Source organism: Balaenoptera ricei, chromosome 13 (genome assembly GCF_028023285.1).
Source record: "Balaenoptera ricei isolate mBalRic1 chromosome 13, mBalRic1.hap2, whole genome shotgun sequence".
NCBI lineage: Eukaryota > Metazoa > Chordata > Mammalia > Artiodactyla > Balaenopteridae > Balaenoptera > Balaenoptera ricei.
Window position 1 is genome coordinate 18,105,858 of NC_082651.1, and position 24,032 is coordinate 18,129,889.

Here is a 24,032-nt window from a genome sequence, read left to right on the forward strand (position 1 = left end):
TGAAGCTGCCTCAAACAAAGTGATGTTCTCAGAATAAACACAGTTATTAATTTATTACAGGTCTAGGTTAATGATGCCAAAACCAAAGGTATAGAATCAGTGATGCTGAAGAATTCAATTTTCTGAATTGAATTGAGTTCAGTTTCAATTCAACCATGTCTGAATGTTAGTCAAATATGATAGTATTCATTAATGTAAAATTAGATGCTGTAAGAGATAAGCATCAAAATTTAAGAGACTTAACCCAATAGTAGTTTATTTTATGCTCAAATAAAGTAGTAAGGGATGAGAAGAGTGAGACACCACTCAAGCAGTCCTATAGGGATACGATGTAGACTTCATGCCAAGTCTCCAAGAGTCACCAATAGTATTCATTTCCATCTGGCCAAAGGGAGAAGAGAACTGAAGGTCATAAAGGAAATTTTGATGGAACAGACCTGGAAGTAGCATATACAGTTTTTGTCTGTATTTAATTGATCAAAGCATAGTCACATGACTAACCTAACTATAAAGAAGACCGGAAAGCTGCAAGGCTACTGGTCTGCCAGGAAAAAAAAATAATGGTTGTCTCTGCAATGACTCAGTTTAAGCCAAAATGACCTATGAGCTTAAATTAAATTAGGATGTATCTTTCATCCTAAAGTTAATTATGACATTGTGATAGACCATGACTACGGATGTAGGAGGGATCTACTTAAATACATTGCCTCCTATCTTAGAGAGTGACGTTAAAGTATCTCTTTCTGCCAAATTTAGAAACTTGTAGAAATTACAATTTCATTCACCAAGGTCTTATTATGGTGTCATTTTTTTTCTAAATTCATATATTCAAAACGTCCCTTTCTTTTGTGAGCCCACAATTTTGGGGGCTCCAATGTTGCATTTTACCTAACAACAAATCTCCCACCCTTTCCTTTGAGCAGGTATGTTTCTGTGCTTTAGTGGTTGTTGCCACTACTCTTTCAATGGATCTTCTTACACCTGTAAAATTTGCTTCTTGGGGAAGAAGGCTTCTCACCCCCATATATATTTTTCAGTTAGAAAGTGACCTTCAACAGATGTATGAACTGAAGTCCTATTGATGCTTCAGGAATGTTTGTTCTCAGTGGTCTATAGAACTCCCAACTTGCTGCACTGTTCTCATGGAAACACTTTTTTTCTGAGATATCAGGTGTTCTTGAACTTATGCAGTATTGTTACATTTTTAAATTTTTGACTGAATATGTGTGATATCCATTGGCATCCTATTTTTCTATGATGTTCCACTATTCCTTTTCAGAAAATTACTTGATATCTTATCACTTTCTTTAGTTAGCTCCATTTTCTTCTACCACAACTGTGGCTTACACTATTTCCTAGAATTGAACCGTTATTTCCTTTTCTATCCTTTGCTTTCTGAATAATGCAATGTTTTTGTCTAACATATTCTTCCAGATCTTGTCTTAAGGTCTCTCAGAGTAAACAAGTTATGGAATTGAAAAGATCCTATGTCTACCAAAATCAAGCAGTGATTCCAAAATATCCCATCTGCTTTCACCTTCTTCAGGTGAATAATGCCACCCAAGAAATTAGCCTATCAGACCAATAGGTAAAGCAGATCTGGTCTCAGTTTGATAAAGGCTCATCTCATCTTGACATAGGTAATGATTTCTTGTTCATATTCCTTTAATACACAAGAAATATCTGGAGTTTATCTTATGAAAGTTAATTTGTGTGAATCTTAGCCAGTAACACTTTGAATATTTTCTATAAATATTATGGGTTTCTTCTCAAATGAGCCCAGATTATCTAATTAATAACAGATATTTACATCCAATTTAAAAGTCAAAATATCTAATCATTTTACAAATTGAAGTACAAAGATCAAAGGGTAATTCCCACCTACTCTTTTTTTCTTTTTTTTTTTTTTTTACATCTTTATTGGAGCATAATTGCTCTACAATGGTGCATTAGCTTCTGATGTATAACAACGTGACTCAGCCATATGTATACACATATCCCAATACCCCCTCCCTGTTGTGTTTCCCTTCCACCCTCCTTATCTCACCCCTCTAAGTGGTCACAAAACACCGAGCTGATCTCCCTGTGCTATGCAGCTGCTTCTCACCAGCCATCCATTCTACATTTGGTAGTGTATACGTGTCCATGACACTCTCTCACCTCGTCCCAGTCCACCCCTCCCCCTCCCTGTGTCCTCAAGTCCACTCTCCACGTCAGCATCTTTATTCCTATCCTGCCCCTAGGTTCTTCAGAACCCCCCCCCTTTTTTTTTTAAGATTCCATATATATGTCTTAGCCTATGGTATTTGTTTTTCTCTTTCTGACTTACTTCACTCTGTATGACAGATTCTGGGTCCATCCACCTCACTACAAATAACTCAAGTTCGTTTCTTTTTATGGTTGAGTAATATTCCATTGTATATATGTGCCACATTTTCTTTATCCATTCATCTGTAGATGGACATTTTGGTTGCTTACATGTCCTGGCTATTGTAAATAGAGCTGCAATGAACACTGTGGTACATGACTATTTTTGCATTATGGTTTTCTCAGGGTATATGCCCAGTAGTGGGATTGATGGGTCGTATGGTAGTTCTATTTTTAGTTTTTTAAGGAACCTCCATATTGTTCTTCATAGTGGCTGTATCATTTTACATTCCCACCAACAGTGCAAGAGGGTACCCTTTTCTCCACACCCTCTCCAGCATTTATTCTTTGTAGACTTTTTGATGACGGCAATTCTGACTGGTGTGAGGTGAAACCTCATTGTAGTTTTGATTTGCATTTCTCTAATGATTAGTGATGTTGAGCATCCTTTCATGAGTTTGTTGGCAAGCTGTATATCTTCTTTGGAGAAATGTCTATTTAGGTCTTCTGCCCATTTTTGGATTGGGTTGTTGGTTTTTTTGATATTGAGCTGTATGAGCTGCTTGTATATTTTGGAGATTAATCCTTTGTAAGTTGCTTCATTTGCAAATATTTTCTCCCATTGTTAGGGTTGTCTTTACATCTTATTTACGGTTTCCTTTGCTGTGCAAAAGCTTTTAAGTTTCATTAGATCCCAATTGTTTATTTTTGTTTTTATTTCCCTTTCTCTAGGAGGTGGGTCAAAAAGGATCTTGCTGTGATTTATGTCAAAGAATATTCTGCCTATGTTTTCCTCTAAGAGTTTTATAGTGTCCAGTCTTACATTTAGGTCTCGAATCCATTTTGAGTTTATTTTGTATATGGTGTTAGGGAGTGTTCTAATTTCATTATTTTACATGTAGCTGTCCAGTTTTCCCAGCACCACGTATTGAAGAGTCTGTCTTTTCTCCATTGCATATTCTTGCCTCCTTTATCAAAGATAAGGTGACTGTATGTGTGTGGGTTTATCTCTGGGCTTTCTATCCTTTTCCATTGATCTATATCTCTGTTTTTGCCCCAGTACTAGCCTGTCTTGATTGCTTTAGCTTTGTAGTATAGTCTGAAGTCAGGGAGCCTGATTCCTCCAGCTCCATTTTTCATTCTCAAGATTGCTTTGGCTGTTCGAGGTCTTTTGTGTTTCCATACAAATTGTGAAATTTTTTGTTCTAGTTCTGTGAAAAACGTCATTGATAGTTTCATAGGGTTTGCATTGAATCTGTCAATTGCTTTGGGTAGTATAGTCATTTTCACAATGTTGACTCTTCCAATTCAAGAACAGGGTATATCTCTCCATCTGTTTGTAAAATCTTTAAGTTCTTTCATCAGTGCCTTATAGTTTTCTGCATACAGGTCTTTTGTCTCCTTAGGTAGGTTTATTCCTAGGTATTTTATTCTTTTTTTGAAATGGTAAATGATAGTGTTTCCTTAATTTCTCTTTCAGAGTTTTCATCATTAGTGTATAGGAATGCAAGAGATTTGTCTGCATTAATTTTGTACCCTGCTACTTTACCAAATTCATTCATTAGCTCTAGTAATTTTCTGGTAGAGTCTTTAGGATTCTCTGTCTATAGTATGATGTCATCTGCAAACAGTGACAGTTTTACTTCTTCTTTTACGATTTGGATTCCTTTTATTTATTTTTCTTCTCTGATTGTTGTGGCTAAAACTTCCAAAACTATGTTGAATAATAGTGGTGGGAGTGTACAACCTTGTCTTGTTCCTGATCTTAGTGGAAATGGTTTCTGTTTTTCACCAATGAGAACAATGTTTGCTGTGGGTTTGTCACATATGGCCTTTATTATGTTTAGGTAAGTTCCCTCTATGCCTACTTTCTGGAGTGTTTTTATCATAATGTGGTGGTGAATTTTAATGAAAGCTTTTACTGCATCTATTGAGATGATCATATGGTTTTTATCCTTCAATTTTTTTAATATGGTTTATCACATTGATTGATTTGCATATATTGAAGAATCCTTGCATTCCTGGGATAAACCTAACTTGATCAGGGTATATGATCCTTTTAATGTGCTGGTGGATACTGTTTGCTCGTATTTTGTTGAGGATTTTTGCATCTATGTTCATCAGTGGTATTGGCCTGTTCTTTTTGTGTGTGTGTGTGACATCTGTGTCTTGTTTTGGTATCAGGGTGATGGTGGCTTTGTAGAATGAGTTTGGGAGTGTTCCTCCCTCTGCTATATTTTGGAAGAATTTGAGAAGGATCGGTGTTAGCTCTTCTCTAAATGTTTGATAGAATTCACCTCTGAAGCCATCTGGGCCTGGACTTTTGTTTTTTGGAAGATTTTTAATCACAGTTTCAATTTCAGTGCTTGTGATTTGTCTGTTTATATTTTCTATTTCTTCCTAGGTCAGTCTCAGACGGTTGTGCCTTTCTCAGAATTTGTCCATTTCTTCCAGGTTGCCCATATTTTTGCCATAGAGCTGCTTATAGTAATCTCTCATGATCCTTTGTATTTCTGCAGTGTCAATTGTTACTTCTCCTTTTTCATTTCTAATTCTATTGATTTGAGTCTTCTCCCTTTTTTTCCCTGATGACTCTGGCTAATGGTTTATCAGTTGTGTTTAAATTCTCATAGAACCTGTTTTACTTTTTTTGATATTTGCAATTGTTTCCTTCATTTCTTTTTCATTTATTTCTGATCTGATCTTTATTATTTCTTTCCTTCTGCTAACATTGGGGTTTTCTTTGTTCTTCTTTCTCTAATTGCTTTGGGTGTAAGGTTAGGTTGCTTATTTGAGATGTTTCTTGTTTTTTGAGGTAGGATTGTATTGCTATAAACGTCCCTCTTAGAACTGCTTTTGCTTCGTCCCATAGGTTTTGGGTCATTGTGTTTTCATTGTCATTTGATTCTAGGTATTTTTAAATTTCCTCTTTGATTTCTTCAGTGATCTCTTGGTTATTTAGTAATGTATTGCTTAGCCTCCATGTGTTTGTATTTTTTACAGTTTTTTTTTTTTTCCTGTAATTGATATCTAGGCTTATAGCGTTGTGGTTGGAAAATATACTTGATACAATTTCAATTTTTTAAAATTTACTGAGGCTTGTTTTGTCACCCAATATACGATCTATCCTGGAGAATGTTCCATGAACACTTGAGAAGAAAGTGTATTCTGTAGTTTTTGGGTGGAATGTCCTATAAATATCAATTAAGTCCATCTCGTTTAATGTGTCATTTAAAGCTTGTGTTTCCTTATTTATTTTGATTTTGGATGATCTGTCCATTGATGAAAGTGGGGTGTTAAAGTCCCCTACTATGATTGTGCTACTGACGATTCCACTTTTATGGCTCTTAGCATTTGCCTTATGTATTGAGGTGTTCCTATGTTGGGTGCATAAATATTTACAATTGTTATATCTTCTTCTTGGATTGATCCCTTGGTCATTATGTAGTGTCCTTCTTTGTCTCTTGTATTAGTCTTTGTTTTAAAGTCTGTTTTGTCTAATATGAGAATGGCTACTCCAGCTTTCTTTTGATTTCCATTTGCATGGAATATCTTTTTTCACTCTCTTATCTCTCATTCTGTATGTATCCCTAGGTCTGAAGTGGGTCTTTTGTAGACAGCATATATACGGGTCTTTTTTTCTATCCATTCAGCCAGTCTATGTCTTTTGGTTGGAGCATTTAATGCATTTACATTTAAGGTAATTATAAATATGTATGTTCCTATTATCATTTTCTTCATTGTTTTGGGTTTGTTTTTGTAGGTCTTTTCCTTCTCTTGTGTTTCCTGCCTAGAAAAGTTCCTTTAGTATTTGTTGTAAAGCTGGTTTGGTGGTGCTGAATGGTCTTAGCTTTTGCTTGTTTGTAAAGATTTTAATTTCTCCTTCAAATCTGAAGGAGCTCCTTGCTGCATAGAGTAATCTTGGATGTAGGTTTTTCCCTTTCATCACTTTAAATATGTCCTGCCACATCCTTCTTGCTTGCAGAGTTTCTGCTGAAAGATCAGCTGTTAGCCTTATGGGGATTCCCTTGTATGTTATTTGTTTCCTTTCCCTTGCTGCTTTCAATATTTTTTCTTTGTATTTAATTTTTGATAGTTTGATTAATATATGTCTTGGCGTGTTTCTCCTTGGATTTATCCTCTATGGGACTCTCTGTGCTTCCTGGGCTGGATTGACTCTTTCCTTTCCCATATTAGGGAAGTTTTCAACTATAATCTCTTCAAAATATTTTCTCAGTCCCTTTCTTTTTCTCTTCTTCTTCTGGGACCCCTATAATTCGAATGTTGTTGTGTTTAATGTTGTCCCAGAAGTCTCTGATACTGTCCTCAATTCTTTTCATTCTTTTTTCTTTATTCTGCTCTGCGGTAATTATTTCCACTCTTTTATCTTCCAGGTCACTTATTCGTTTTCTGCCTCAGTTATTCTGCTAGTGATTCCTTCTAGAAAATTTTTAATTTTATTTATTGTGTTGTTCATCATTGTTTGTTTGCTCTTTAGTTCTTCTAGGTCCTTGTTAAACGTTTCTTGTATTTTCTCCATTCTATTTCCAAGATATTGGGTCATCCTTATTATCATTACTCTGAATTCTTTTTCAGGTAGACTACCTGTTTCCTCTTCATTTTCTTTGTCTGTTGGGTTTTTACCTTGCTCCTCATCTGCTGTGTATTTCTCTGTCTTCTCCTTTTGCTTAACTTACTGTCTTTACACCCTCCCTTTCACAGGCTGCAGGTTTGTATTTCCTGTTGTTTTTGGTGTCTCCCCCCAGTGGGTCAATTTGGTTCAGTGGGTTGTGTAGGCCTTGGTGGAGGAGACTGTTTCATGTTTTCTCGTGGATGAGGCTGGATCCTGTCTTTCTGGTGGATAGGAATGTGTCCGGTGGTGTGTTTTGTGGTGTCTGTGAACTTAGTATGATTTTAGGCAGCCTCTCTGCTAATGTGTGGGGTTGTGTTCCTGTCTTGCTAGTTTTTTAGCATGAAGTGTGCAACACTGGAGCTTGCCGGTCATTGAGTGGTGTTCGGTCTTATTGTTGAGATGGAGATCTCTGGGAGAGCTCTTGCCGATTGATATTAAATGGGGCCCGGAGGTCTCTGGTGGACCAATGTCCTGAATTTGGCTCTCCCACCTCAGAGGCTCAGGCCTGACAGCCGGTCAGAGCACCAAGACCGTGTCAGCCACACAGCTGGTGAAGATGGGCTATGAGTTGGGTGTCAGCCGCTGCCCTGTTGTAGCTCTGTCTCAGCTGTTTCCAAAGGTCACCCAGTTACACTGGGTTATTCCACCATTCCTCTGATCTTGTACATGCCAATCCGGGATCTGTAGATGTCCTCCTGATACTCTTCATTGAAATACCTTGCATTCACGGTTTTGAGAGATATGCTAATAGTGTTGGTTCTCTTCTATTCAGAGACTGGCACAGTCTGAGCCTTCATGTTGCCAAGTCAGGAGCAGTTGTCCAATGGTCCAAAAGTGATAACATGTCAGATTCCAATTAGGCTTTCTGCAGTGTCCGAGCAGTAGTCCCAAGCAGCTGCAGCACTCTGACCAGGGAACTCGGTGGGACCCTCAAACGAAGATTTCTTCTGGCCCTAGAGCATGACTTGCCCACCCAGCAAGGAGCTGGGGAGAACTTCTCCCTGCTCCATCTCACCAGATGAGCAGACACCTGGGCACTCTTTCTTTTTTTAATTGAAATATAGTTGATGTACAATATTATGTTAATCTCAGGTGTACTACATAGTGATTTGACATACACATACATTATGAACTGATCACCACTCTAAGTTTAGTAACCATCTTTCCCCATAAAAAAATTTTTTATAATATTATTGACTATATCCCTTATGCTGATATTACATCCCCGTGGTTTATTTATTTTATAACTGGAAGTATCTCTAAATTCCCTTCACTTATTTTGCTCAACTCCTCATCCCTCTCCATTCTGGAAATCACCCATTTTTTCTATCTATGAGTCTGATTTTGTTTCATTTTCTTGGTTTGTTTGTTTTGTTTCTTAGATTGAGATCATAAAGTAATTGTCTTTTTCCGTTTGACATTTCACTTAGCATGATACCTTATAGATCTGTCCATATTGTCCCAAGTGGCAAGATTTTATTTTTAATGCCTGAGTAATATTCCACTGTGTGTATGTATATGTATATGTATGTATGTGTCTGTGTATATATATATATATATATGTGTGTGTGTGTGTGTGTGTGTGTGTGAGTGTATATATATATGTGTATATATATATGTGTGTGTATATATATATGCATATCCATTTATCTATCAATGAACACGTAAGTTGCTTCCATATCATGGCTATTGGAAATAACGATGCAATGAACATTGGGGTACATGTGTCTTTTTAAATTACTCTTTTTGCTTTATTCAGCTAAATATGTAGAAGTAGACTCACTAGATTATATGGTAGGTTCATTTTAAACTTTTTGAGGAATTCCCATGCTGTTTTACATAGTAGCTGCAACAATTTACAATCCTACTAACAGTGAATGAAGGTTCTCTTTTTTCCACATCTTCATCAATGTTTTTTATTTGCCGTCTTTTTCATAATAATCATTCTAACAGGTATGAGGTGATATCTCTTTGTGGTTTTGATTTGCATTTCCCTGATGATTAGTAATGTTGAGGATTTTCTCATGTGCCATCTGTATATCTGTTGGCCATCTGTATATCTTCTTTGGAAAATTGTCTATTCAGGTCCTATGCCCATTTCTAAATTGCCTTTTTTTTTGTTTTTTTTTTTTGAAGTTGAGTTGTATGAGTTTTTTTGTATATTTCTTATATTAACCCCTAATTGAATCAATTGTTTGCAAATATCTTACCCCATTCACTAGGTTGCCTTTTTGTCTTGATGATGGTTTCCTTTGCTGTGTAAAGCTTTTTAGTTTGATGTAGTCACATTTGTTAATTTTTGCTTTGTTGTCCTTGTCTGAAGAGATAGATCAAAAAAGAAAAAATATATTGCTAAGACCAATGTCAAAGAGTATACTTCCTCTGTTAACTTCTAGGAGTTACATGGTTTCAGGTCTTACATTCGAGTCTTTAATTCATTTTGAGTTCATTTTTGTATGTGTTATGTGTAAGTAGTCATGTCTCATTCTTTTGCATGTATGAATTAATTGATCATAAGTGCTCAGGTTTATTTGTGGGCTCTCTATCCTGTTCCATTGATCTATATGATCTAATTTGTCAGCCTTAATAGTTTTTTGGTGGTATGTTTAGGGTTTTCTGTATATAGAATCATGTCATCTGCCAACAGTGACAGTTTTGTTTCTTTCCAATTTAGGTGCCTTTTATTTCTTTTTCTACTCTGAATACTGTGGTTAGGACTTCCAATAAATATTACATTGAATAAAATGGAGAGAGATGCTATCCTTGCCTTATTCCTGTTCTTAGAGGGAAAACTTTTAGCTTTTCACCATTTAGCATGTTCTCTATGGGCTTGTCATATATGGCCTCTATTATGTTGAACTATGTTCCCTCTATAGCCACTTTTCTGATAGTTTTTGTGATAGATGGATATTGAATTTTGTCAAAAGCATTTTCTGCATCTATTGAGATGATCATATGACTTTTATCATTCATTTGTTGATGTGGTGTATCCCATTAATTGATTTGCAGATTTTGAACCATCCCTGTATCCTTGGGATAAATTGCACTTGATCGTGCTGTATGATTCTTTTAATGTTCTTGTTGAGAATTTTTGCATCTATGATCATCAGTGATATTAAACAATAATTTTATTTTTCTAATATGCTTTTGGCTGGTTTTGGTATCAGAGTGTTATTGACCTGGTAGAATGAGTTTCTTTTCATTTTTTGGAATAATTTGAGGATAGATGTTAACTCTTCTTTATATGTTTGGTAGAATTCCTCTGTGAAGCCGTCTGTTTGTTAGGAGGCATTTTTTTTTTTTTTTTTTTTTTTTTTACTATTTCAATTTCATTGCTATTTCAATTTTTTTTCATTACTATTTCAATTTCAATTTCAGACTGGTAATCAGTCTGTTCATATATTCTATTTCTTTTTGTTTGGGGAGATTGCATGTTTCTGGGAATTAATTTATTTCTTCTAGGTTGTCTATTTATTGGCACATAATTTTTCAGAGTAATCTCTTATGATCCTTTGTATTTCTGTGTTTATAACTTATCCTCTTTCTGATTTTATTTATTTCAGCTTTCTCTCTTTTTTTCTTGAAGTGTCTGTCTAAATGTTTATCAGTTTTGTTTGTGTTTAAAAAAAAAACAGCTCTTTGTTTCATTGTTTTTTGTTTTCTCTTGCTTTATTCTCTATTCAATTTTCTTTTTCTGTTCTGATCTTTATTATTTCTTTCTATTAACTTAGGGTTTTGTTTGTTCTTCTTTTTCTATTCCTTTTGGTGGAGGATTAGGATATATTTGAGAATTTTCTTATTTCTTGAGGTGGACTTGTATCTCTATAAATATCCTCAGGGAAGGCCCTGTGGTTGTGGCATTCCTTCCATTTTGGGTCACCTACGTAGCAGTGTGGGTCCAGACTGTACTACATCTCCCCCACCCCACCGACCCATCTCACTGAGGCTCCTTCTTATATCATAATTGTGGAAAATATTTTCTGTTAGTCTTCAGGATGTTCTCACCCATAGTTGTTCTGTAAGTAGCTGCAAATTTGATGTGCCCATAGGGGGAGGTGAGATCACATTCCTCCTACTTCACCATTTTGGGGAAGCTCTCCCTACCTACTCTTACTATAGAATACTATATGTACCACTAAGATCATTGTGGATTTTGGTGTATTGTAATGGTGCAAGAATATGATAAACAGAAAGGTCTACCTTGTCGATCTCTAGACTGAGGGAGGGTGAGGTAAGTTGGTATGTTTACTGCTTATTTGAATCAAGGTCATTTAATCAAGGTCATATTTTAATTACTATGTGATTCAACTGTAGGTTTTTTATTTTTATTTTTTTGTAAATGCATTGTGTGACCATTTTTTTTGAAATTAAAAAAATAGACATTTCTTCAAAGAAGATATACAGATTACCACCAAACACATGAAAGAATGCTCAACATCATTAATCATTAGAGAAATGCAAATCAAAACTACAATGAGATATCATCTCACACCGGTCAGAATGGCCATCATCAAAAAAATCTGCAAATAAGTGCTGGAGAGGGTTTAGAGAAAAGGGAACCCTCTTGCACTGTTGGTGGGAATGTAAATTGATACAGCCACTATGGAGAACAGTATGGAGCTTCCTTAAAAAACTACAAATAGAACTACCATACGACCCATCAATCCCACTACTGGACATATACCCTGAGAAAACCATAATTCAAAAAGAGTCATGTACCAAAATGTTCATTGCAGCTCTATTTACAATAGCCAGGACATGTAAGCAACCTAAGTGTCCATCAACAGATGAATGGATAAAGAAGATGTGTCACATATACACAATGGAATATTACTGAGCCATAAAAAGAAACGAAATGGAGTTATTTGTAGTGAGGTGGATGGACCTAGAGTCTGTCATACAGAGTGAAGTAAGTCAGAAAGAGAAAAACAAATACTGTATGCTAATACATATATATGGAATCTTAAAAAAAAAAAAAATGGTCATGAAGAACCTAGGGGCAAGACGGGAATAAAGACACAGACCTACTAGAGAATGGACTTGAGGATACGGGGAGGAGGATGAGTAAACTGGGACAAAGTGAGAGAGTGGCATGGACATATATACACTACCAAACATAAAATAGATAGCTAGTGGGAAGCAGCCGCATAACACAGGGAGATCAGTTGGGTGCTTTGTGATCACCTAGCCGGGTGGGATAGGGAGGGTGGGATGGAGGGAGACCCAAGAGAGAAGAGATATGAGTCATACGTAAATGTATAACTGATTCACTTTGTTATAAACCAGAAACGAACACACCATTGTAAAGCAATTATACTCCAATAAAGATGTTTAAAAACAAAGAATTTGAAGGTGGCTTGGGGAAGATTTGGATATTTCAGACTCACAGATGCATGTCTTTCTTGTCCTAAATATTTTCTTTTTAGAGATCTAGAAACATCCCTTGACTGTTATGAGACAGCCCAGGCCCTCCCTGAGCCAGTCACTGCCATAAACCCAGGGTGATGTGATGTAGTGAGACTGCCTGACCAGCAGTTCATACTTTACCTGAGACAGAGCTGGGCATGGTCCTCTCAGAAGTCCCCGGACAGGAACTTTCTCTAATTCTAATTCCACAGTGAGCACCGACTGTAATTTATTTACCCTGTATGTTATTTCTCATATATACATGGGTTCCTATCCTGCTTTAATAATATACTGATGTACTGTTATAGCGTATTAGATTTTTTTTAACCAAAAGTAAAAAATGTAGAGTAACATTAAAATGAGGTAATCAATAAATATTTTTCAATTAAAAAATAAAAAGACCATTGACATTATTAATGAAATCCTTCACTAGTCCTCCAGGTAGAACTAAACATGCTCATCCTTGTTGCTACCATGAAATCCGAACACACATCTATCAGTGTACCTATAAATTATTATATTTGTTTATGTTCATTCCTTTTTACTAATTTCTTTGCTATTGCTGTTAAAAATATCTAAAGGTTAATATTAGATAGTATTAGTCCAGTTCTTAATAAATCATTTTACAAATAGAAAAATAATTCAAACACATGTTGAGTCAATACATATTATGTGATCATATTGCATTTATATATAATAAATAATATTTATATTTAGTAATATTAAATAATATATAATCATTATAAATTACATGTTAATATATATTAATAATATAACAATATCATGATATTATATATGTAAATATATATTAATATAATTATATATATATATATATATTTTTTTTAAACATCTTTATTGAAGTATAATTGCCTTACAATGGTGTGTTAGCTTCTGCTTTATAACAAAGTGAATCAGTTATACATATACAATATGTTCCCATTTCTCTTCCCTCATGCATCTCCCTCCCTCCCACCCTCCCCATCCCACCCCTCTAGGTGGTCACAAAGCACCGAGCTGATCTCCCTGTGCTATGCGGCTGCTTCCCACAAGTTATCTATTTTACATTTGGTAGTGTATATATGTCCATGACACTGTCTTACCCTGTCACATCTCACCCCACCCCCTCCCCATATCCTCAAGTCCATTCTCTAGTAGGTCTGTGTCTTTATTCCCGTCTTGCCACTAGGTTCTTCATGGCCTTTTTTTTTTTTTTTTCCCTTAGATTCCGTATATATGTGTTAGCATACTGTATTTGTTTTTCTCTTTCTGACTTACTTCACTCTGTATGACAGACTCTAACTCCATCCACCTCATTACAAATACCTCCATTTCATTTCTTTTTATGGCTGAGTAATATTCCATTGTATATATGTGCCACATCTTCTTTATCCATTCATCTGTCGATGGACATTTAGGTTGCTTCCATGTCCTGGCTATTGTAAATAGAGCTGCAATGAACATTTTGGTACATGACTCTTTTTGACCTATGGTTTTCTCAGGGTATATGCCCAGTAGTGGGATTGATGGGTCGTATGGCAGTTCTATTTGTAGTTTTTTAAGGAAGCTCCATACTGTTCTCCATAGTGGCTGTATCAATTTACATTCCCACCAACAGTGCAAGAGTGTTCCCTTTCCTCCACACCCTCTCCAGCATTTATTGTTTCTAGATTTTTTGATGATGGCCATTCTGACCAGTGTGAGATGATATCTCATTGTAGTTTTGATTTGCATTTCTCTAATGATTAATGATGTTGAGCATTCTTTCATGTGTCTGTAGGCCATCTGTATATCTTCTTCAGAGAAATGTCTATTTAGGTCTTCTGCCCATTTTTGGATTGGGTTGTTCGTTTTTTTGTTATTGAGCTGCACGAGCTGCTTGTAAATCTTGGAGATTAATCCTTTGTCAGTTGCTTCATTTGCAAATATTTTCTCCCATTCTGATGGTTGTCTTTTGGTCTTGTTTATGGTTTCCTTTGCTGTGCAAAAGCTTTTAAGTTTCATTAGGTCCCATTTGTTTTATTTGTGTTCTTATTTCCATTTCTCTGGGAGCTGGGTCAAAAAGAATCTTGCTGTGATGTATGTAATAGAGTGTTCTGCCTATGTTTTCCTCTAAGAGTTTGATAGTGTCTGCCCTTACACTTAGGTCTTTAATCCATTTTGAGTTTATTTTTGTGCATGGTGTCAGGGAGTGTTCTAATTTCATACTTTTACATGTATCTGTCCAATTTTCCCAGCACCACTTATTGAAGAGGCTGTCTTTTCTCCACTGTATATGCTTGCCTCCTTTATCAAAGATAAGGTGACCATACGTGTGTGGGTTTATCTCTGGGCTTTCTATCCTGTTCCATTGATCTATATTTCTGTTTTTGTGCCAGTACCAAACTGTCTTGATTACTGAAGCTTTGTAATATAGTCTGAAGTCAGGGAGCCTGATTCCCCCAGCTCCATTTTTCGTTCTCAAGATTGCTTTGGCTATTCGGTGTCTTTTGTGTTTCCATACAAATTGTGAAATTTTTTGTTCTAGTTCTGTGAAAAATGCCAGTGGTAGTTTGATAGGGATTGCATTGAATCTGTAGATTGCTTTGGGTAGTAGAGTCATTTTCACAATGTTGATTCTTCCAATCCAGGAATATGGTATATCTCTCCATCTATTTGTATCATCTTTAATTTCTTTCATCAGTGTCTTATAATTTTCTGCATACAGGTCTTTTGTCTCCTTAGGTAGGTTTATTCCTAGATATTTTATTCTTTTTGTTGCAATGGTAAATGGGAGTATTTTCTTAATTTCACTTTCAAATTTTTCGTCATTAGTGTATAGAAATGCAAGAGATTTCTGTGCATTAATTTTGTATCCTGCTACTTTACCAAATTCATTGATTAGCTCTAGGAGTTTTCTGGTAGCATCTTTAGGATTCTCTATGTATAGTATCATGTCATCTGCAAATAGTGACAGCTTTACTTGTTCTTTTCTGATTTGGATTCCTTTTATTTCTTTGTCTTCTCTGATTGCTGTGGCTAACACTTCCAAAACTATGTTGAATAATAGTGATGAGAGGGGGCAACCTTGTCTTGTTCCTGATCTTAGTGGAAATGGTTTCAGTTTTTCACCATTGAGGACCATGTTGGCTGCGGGTTTGTCATATATGGCCTTTATTATGTTGAGGAAAGTTCCCTCTATGCCTACTTTCTGCAGGGCTTTTATCATAAATGGGTGTTGAATTTTGTCGAAAGCTTTCTCTGCATCTATTGAGATGATCATATGGTTTTTCTCCTTCAATTTGTTAATATGGTGTATCACATTGATTGACTTGCGTGTATTGAAGAATCTCTGCATTCCTGGGATAAACCCCACTTGATCATGGTGTATGATCCTTTTAATGTGCTGTTGGATTCTGTTTGCTAGTATTTTGTTGAGGATTTTTGCATCTATGTTCATCAGTGATATTGGCCTGTAGTTTTCTTTCTTTGTGACATCTTTGTCTGGTTTTGGTATCAGGGTGATGGTGGCCTCGTAGAATGAGTTTGGGAGTGTTCCTCCCTCTGCAATATTTTGGAAGAGTTTGAAAAGGATAGGTGTTAGCTCTTCTCTAAATGTTTGCTAGAATTCACCTGTGAAGCCATCTGGTCCTGGGCTTTTGTTTGTTGCAAGGTTTTTAATCACAGTTTCAATTTCAGTGCTTGTGATTGGTCTGTTCATATTTTCTATTTCTTCCTGGTTCAGTCTCGGCAGTTTGTGCATTTCTAAGAATCTGTCCATTTCTTCCAAGTTGTCCATTTTATTGGCATAGAGTTGCTTGTAGTAATCTCTCATGATCTTTTGTATTTCTGCAGTGTCAGTGGTTACTTCTCCTTTTTCATTTCTAATTCTATTGATCTGAGTCTTCTCCCTTTTTCTCTTGATGAGTCTGGCTAATGGTTTATCAATTTTGTTTATCTTCTCAAAGAACCAGCTTTTAGTTTCATTGATTTTTGCTATTGTTTCCTTCATTTCTTTTTCATTTATTTCTGACCTGATCTTTATAATTTCTTTCCTTCTGCTGGCTTTGGGGTTTTTTTGTTCTTCTTTCTCTAATTGCTTTAGGTGCAGGGTTAGGTTGTTTATTCGAGATGTTTCCTGTTTCTTGAGGTAGGCTTGTATTGCTATAAACTTCCCTCTTAGCACTGCTTTTGCTGCGTCCCATAGGTTTTGGGTCGTCGTATCTCCATTGTCATTTGTTTCTAGGTATTTTTTGATTTCCCCTTTGATTTCTTCAGTGATCACTTCGTTATTAAGCAGTGTATTGTGTAGCCTCCATGTGTTTGTATTTTTTACAGATCTTTTCCTGTAATTGATATCTAGTCTCATAGCGTTGTGGTCGGAAAAGATAGTTGATAGTATTTCAATATTCTTAAATTTACCAAGGCTTGATTTGTGACCCAAGATATGATCTATCCTGGAGAATGTTCCATGAGCACTTGAGAAAAATGTGTATTCTGTTGTTTTTGGGTGGAATGTCCTATAAATATCAATTAAGTCCATCTTGTTTAATGTATCATTTAAAGCTTGTGTTTCCTTATTTATTTTCATTTTGGATGATCTGTCCATTGGTGAAAGTGGGGTGTTAAAGTCCCCTACTATGATTGTGTTGCTGTCGATTTCCCCTTTTATGGCTGTTAGTATTTGCCTTATGTATTGAGGTGCTCCTATGTTGGGTGCATAAATATTTACAATTGTTATACCTTCCTCTTGGATCGATCCCTTGATCATTATATAGTGTCCTTCTTTGTCTCTTGTAATAGTCTTTGTTTTAAAGTCTATTTTGTCTGTTATGAGAATTGCTACTCCAGCTTTCTTTTGATTTCCATTTGCATGGAATATCTTTTTCCATCCCCTCACTTTCAGTCTGTATGTGTCTCTAGGTCTGAAGTGGGTCTCTTGTAGACAGCATATATATGGGTCTTGTTTTTGTATCCATTCAGCCAGCCTGTGTCTTTTGGTGGGAGCATTTAATCCATTTACATTCAAGGTAATTATCAATATGTATGTTCCTATTCCCATTTTCTTAAATGTTTCGGGTTTGTTATTGTAGGTGTTTTCCTTCTCTTGTGTTTCTTGCCTAGAGAAGTTCCTTTAGCATTTGTTGTAAAGCTGGTTTGGTGGTGCTGAACTCTCTCAGCTTTTGCTTGTATGTAAAGCTTTTAATTTCTCCATCGAATCTGAATGAGATCCTTGCTGGGTAGAGTAATCTTGGTTGTAGGTTTTTCTCCTTCATCACTTTAAGTATATCCTGCCACTCCCTTCTGGCTTGCAGAGTTTCTGCTGAAAGATCAGCTGTTAACCTTATGGGGATTCCCTTGTGTGTTATTTGTTGTTTTTCCCTTGCTGCCTTTAATATGTTTTCCTTATATTTAATTTTTGACAGTTTGATTAATATGTGTCTTGGCGTGTTTCTCCTTGGGTTTATCCTGTATGGGACTCTCTGTGCTTCCCGGACTTGATTAACTATTTCCTTTCCCATATTAGGGAAGTTTTCAACTATAATCTCTTCAAATATTTTCTCAGTCCCTTTCTTTTTCTCTTCTTCTTCTGGGACCCCTATAATTTGAATGTTCATGCATTTAAGGTTGTCCCAGAGGTCTCTGAGACTCTCCTCAGTTCTTTTCATTCTTTTTTCTTTATCCTGCTCTGCAGTAGTTATTTCCACCATTTTATCTTCCAGGTCACTTATCCTTTCTTCTGCCTCAGTTATTCTGCTATTGATCCCATCTAGAGTATTTTTAATTTCATTTATCGTGTTTTTCATCATTGCTTGGTTCCTCTTTAGTTCTTCTACGTCCCTGTTAAATGTTTCTTGCATTTTGTCTATTCTATTTCCAAGATTTTGGATCATCCTTACTATCATTATTCTGAATTCTTTTTCAGGTAGACTACTTATTTCCTCTTCATTTGTTAAATCTGGTGTGTTTTGACCCTGCTCCTTCATCTGCTGTGTGTTTTTCTGTCATCTCATTTTGCTTATCTTACTGTGTTTGGGGTCTCCTTTTCACAGGCTGCAGGCTTGTAGTTCCCGTTGTTTTTGGTATCTGTCCCCAGTGGCTAAGGTTGGTTCAGTGGGTTGTGTAGGCTTCCTGGTGGAGGGAACTAGTGCCTGAGCTCTGGTGGATGAGGCTGGATCTTGTCTTTCTGGTGGGCACGTCCACGTCTGGTGGTGTATTTTCGGGTGTCTGTGGCCTTATTATGATTTTAGGTAGCCTCTCTGCTAATGGATGGGGCTGTGTTCCTGTCTTGCCAGTTGTTTGGCATAGGGTGTCCAGCACTGTAGCTTGCTGGTCGTTGAGTGAAGCTGGGTCTTGATGTTGAGATGGAGATCTCTGAGAGATTTTTGCAGTTTGGTATTACGTGGAGCTGGGAGGTCTCTTGTGGACCAGTGTCCTGAAGTTGGCTCTCCCACCTCAGAGGCACGGCTCTGATGCCTGACTGCAGCACCAAGAGCCTTTCATCCACACGGCTCAGAGTAAAAGGGAGAAAAAATAGAAAGAAAGAAAGAAAGAGGCTATAATATAGTGAAGTAAAATAAAGCTATTGTAAAGCAAAGCTATACTGACAAAATCTCACCCAGAAGCATATACATATACACTCACAAAAAAAAGGAAAAGGGGAAAAATTAATATATCCTGCTCCCAAAGTCCACCTCCTGAATTTGGGATGATTGGTTGTCTATTCAGGTATTCAACAGATGCAGGCACATCAAGTTGTTTCTGGAGTTTTAATCCGCTGCTTCTGAGGCTGCTGGGAGAGATTTCCCCTTCTCTTCCCTGTTTGCACAGCTCCTGGGGTTCAGCTTTGGATTTGGCCCCGCCTCTGCGTGTAGGTCGCCTGAGGGCGTCTGTTCTTCGCTCAGACAGGACGGGGTTAAAGGAGCAGCTGCTTCAGGGGCTCTGGCTCACCCAGGCCACGGGGAGGGAGGGGTACAGAGGAGGCGGGGCGAGCCTGCGGCATCAGAGGCCGGCGTGACGTTGCACCAGCCTGAGGTGCGCAGTGCGTTCTCCCGGGGAAGTTGTCCCTGGATCACGGGACGCTGGCAGTGGCGGGCTGCACAGGCTCCCGGGAGGGGCGGTGTGGAGAGTGACCTGTGCTCACACACAGGCTTTTTGGAGGCGGCAGCAGCAGCCCCAGCGTCTCACGCCCGTCTCTGGGGTCCGCGCTGATCGCCGCGGCTCGCGCCCTTCTCTGGAGTTCGTTTAGGCTGCGCTCTGAATCCCCTCTCCTTGCGCGCAGCGAAACAAAGAGGCAAGAAAAAGTCTCTTGCCTCTTCGGCAGCTGCAGACCTTTTCCCGGTCTCCCTCCCAGCCAGCTGTGGTGCGCTAACCCCTTCAGGCTGTGTTCATGCCGCCAACCCCAGTCCTCTCCCTGCGATCCGACCGAAGCCGAGCCTCAGCTCCCAGCCCCGCCCGCCCCGGCGGGGGAGCAGACAAGCCTCTCGGGGTGCTGAGTGCTGCTCGGCGCCGAGCCTCTGTGCGGGAATTTCTCCGTTTTTCCCTCTGCGCCCCTGTTGCTGTGGGATCTGCGCTGATAGCTGCGGCTCGCGCCCGTCTCTGAAGTTCGTTTAGGCGGCGCTCTGAATCCCCTCTCCTCGCGCACCAGGAAACAAAGAGGGAAGAAATAGTCTCTTGCCTCTTCGGCAGCTGCAGACTTTTTCCCGGACTCCCTCCCGGCTCGTTGTGGTGCACTAACCCCTTCAGGCTGTGTTCACGCCGCCAACCCCAGTCCTCTCCCTGCGATCGGACCAAAGCCGAGCCTCAGCTCCCAGCCCCGCCCGCCCCGGATGGGGAGCAGGCAAGCCTCTCGGGCTGGTGAGTGCTGGTCAGCACCGCTCCTCCGTGCGGGAATCTCTCCGCTTTGCCCACCGCACCCCTGTGGCTGCGCTCTCCTCCGTGGCTCCGAAGCTTCCCCCCTCTGCCACCCGCAGTCTCTGCCCGTGAAGGGGCTTCCTAGTGCGTGGAAACCTTTCCTCCTTCACAGCTCCCTCCCACTGGTGCAGGTGCCATCCCTGTTCTTTCGTCTCTGTTATTTCTTTTTTCTTTTGCCCTATCCAAGTACAGGGGGAGTTTCTTGCCTTTTTGGAGGTTGGACGTTTTCTGCCAGCGTTCAGTGGGTGTGCTGTAGGAGCAGTTCCACGTGTAGATGTATTTCTACTGTATCTGTGGGAAGGAAGGTGATCTCCGTGTCTTACTCTTCCGCCATCTTCCCAGGTCATATCTATAATTATATTACATGATAATATCCTATATATATAAGATATGTGGTTTTATTACATTAAAAAAAACATAAGCTGTATGACATATTGATTTCAACAGAATCTGTTTAATTGTACCTTAATATCAACACTGGCTTCTCTATGTTCTTGCAGTAGGTACCTAAAATAAGGAAGTGAACTGGTGACTTTCATATTTTTTATGTAATTTTTCCTGATGGCAGGCCTTGCAAGGAAGTAAAAACTCAGATAGAAATCTACACTCTTATGCGCTTGAATAATACATTAAAAAGTATGGGGATAGCACAGCAGCTGAAATTGCTGATGCTGTCCAACTGCAGATAATTCCATATGTCTTCTTGTCCAATGCTGGGGAACATCAACAACTTCACACACAACAGACAGTGGAGCTGGAAGTAGTTTCCTTGGCAGTGGATAGTGAATCAGGAGCTCCAAGAATAAGGCTGCATGTGTCTTGCCAACTTTGTTTCCAAAGGGACAGAATTTTCTCTTCATTGTTCTGGTTCCTGACCATAGTTCTTTGTTTAACAGACTGACAGTCCAGAAAGACAATAATCCCATCTAACTAACTTTGGTGCTTGCTACAATAATTTACTCTGGTCACTATGTCTCATAAATAGACTTTTTCTTCACATTGGTTTAACGTAAGTCCCTTGAACTTTAAAGGTAAGACCCACACATAAAGCTAGATTAATTCCCAACACAACTTGATTATGTGCTCTTTAGTCCCTCCTTTTCTATTGGCCAGGGTTGCTGAAAACTTGTGTGTATTGGACCTGTATGTCTGCTATGACATATTTTTATTTCTGAGAAACCAGGAACTCACTATAGTTCTCCCGAAGAGGATGACCAAAACTTAAATGGTTACTTTAGTTCTCTTTCTTCCAAAATTTATTTTCCCACCTTGTACATTAGATCAGATCTGTTTACTGCCTCATAGTTATTGGCAGCAGTGCTGGTTTGTTTAACTGGACCATGTCATGCAGAATTGGCACACATAATTTAAAGGTTATTATATGCTCTCTTCATTGGTCTAGGCTTAAATATTTAATATACTGTTAGCATCTGCAAATCTATAAACAGAAGAACTGAAACCTTGCTAAACATCTGACCACATGGTGCCCTGTATCAACCTATTTTGTTATCCCATGCCCTAAATTGAACATTACCTGGAATACTTTGCTATTCTTGTTATAAAGTTATATATATATATATACTATTAAAATTATAATTGAAACATGTTTTAAGAGTATAATACATTTCTATATATGAATATATGTATATTCCTTTAAAAGTATAATATATTTTGATGTAGTAAATTATTCTTAAAATTTGTAATGACTACTATGCTTTATGTATTTTGGGGGGTTTACTTATCTCAGTTAATATTGTTTTACTAATACTTAGGAATATTATGTGGGTCTCTGTAGTTCATTCATTTTGAGTGTTGTATAAATTCCATTGTCTGAATATACTGTAGTTAATTTACTATCTTTAATAAATATCTGGTTTGTGCAGTAGACAGACATTTAGATTGCCCCCAATGACTCCTGTACCATGGTATTCATGTGACTGTGTATGTGAATATGAGTATGGACTCTCTTCAAACAAATAAAATATGGTAAATGTAATAGGACATCATTTCCAAGAACAGTATACCTGTTCTTGGAAATGATGTCCTATTTAAAAAGATTGTGACTTCTGCCTTGGTCTCTTTTCAGAGCTCTCACTCTGGGGGAGACAAGCTGTCATATCGTGAGTTGCCCTGTGAAAAGACTAACATGATAATAAACTAATGTTTCCAGACAAACACTAGTGAAGACCTAAAAACTGCCAATGGTCAGAAGATTGAGACTGGAAGACAACTGCTCCTTCATTGAGCCTTAAAATAACTGTAGCTCTGACCATCACCTTGATTGCAGCCTTTTGAGTTACCCTGAACCAGAGGCATTCTAACTCAAACTGTGAAATAATAAAGTGATTTGTTTTAAGTCACTACATTTTGGAGTAATTGTGAACAAAAAAATAGATAATATGGTTTGATTTGTGGTTTTGTTATTGTGAACACTAGTAATATAAATATTCTTGTACCTGTCTCCTGTTGAATATGTATAAGAAATTAGTTAAGAAAATATAGCAAGAAGGAAATAAGATACATTAAAAAAGTCAACCGTTGGAGACAATACTATGTACTCTCCGAAGAAGCTACTCAAAAATTTACACTCTCACTAAAAAGAATGTGTAACTTTTACAATATAGCCACATCATTTAAATTTTCCCCATGTAATGAATATCAAATTGTATCTCTCTGTGGTCTTCAGTTACATTTCCCTAGTTACTGATGGTGTTTAATATCTTGTCTTATGTTTATATTTGTTTCCTCTTCTGTTAAATATTTATGTATCTTACCCACTTTTCTATTATAGTTACATGAGCTCTCCTTATTGACTTGTAGGAGTTGGGTATAGCTTCTTGATAACCAATCCTTTGTTAATTATGGGTATTAGAAATCTATTTTCCAATGTTTGTAATTATGTTTCCACTTTCATTAAGGTATTCTTAAATGAATAAGAATAGCTAATTTCTGTCTTTTCTTTTACAGCCAGTATTTTTGTGTCATGTTAAGAAATATATACATATTCCAGGTTGTAAAGTATACTACCCTAGATATTCTAATGTGAGTATTCAGGTTTAATTTTGACAATGAATTCTTTATTTTTTTTCTGAGAAAGGGATCTAATTTCATATCATTTAAATATAAATAAGGAAAACTCTGCAATTCCAGTTTATTGAAAAGGGCCTTATTTGGCCACTGATTTTAAATTCCTCCTTTGTCCATATGCCAAAATTCTATCTATGTATGGGCTTGGTTTGGGGCACTTATCCTATTGCACTATGAACTCATTGAGAGATTCACTAATACCACACTTTGTATGTCTTAAGAGCCATAACTTCATAATATATCTGGTAGATAAAGCCCTGCTTTTCTTCTTCAGATTTCTCTCAATAATTTGCACTTTTCTTTTGTGTATATATTTTAAAATTATCCAATAAAGTTCCATGAAAAATCTACTGGGGGTATTATTGGAATTATGTTGAATTTCTTTGGCAATTTGAGATTAAATAACAACTTTAAAAATAGTCTTTTTATTAATAAACATTGTATATCTCTTCAATTATCTAAATTGTTAATTTTACTTACTAAAGTTCTATGCTTTCTATACATAGAAATCTTGAATATCTTTTGTTATAACCATAAGTAACTTACATTCACTACTACCAATAGAAAGTCTTTTTTCATGTTTTCAACTTGCTTGCTTTTCCACTAAACTTTTTGTTTCATTTGCTTTAAATGTCTATTTATTTCAGCA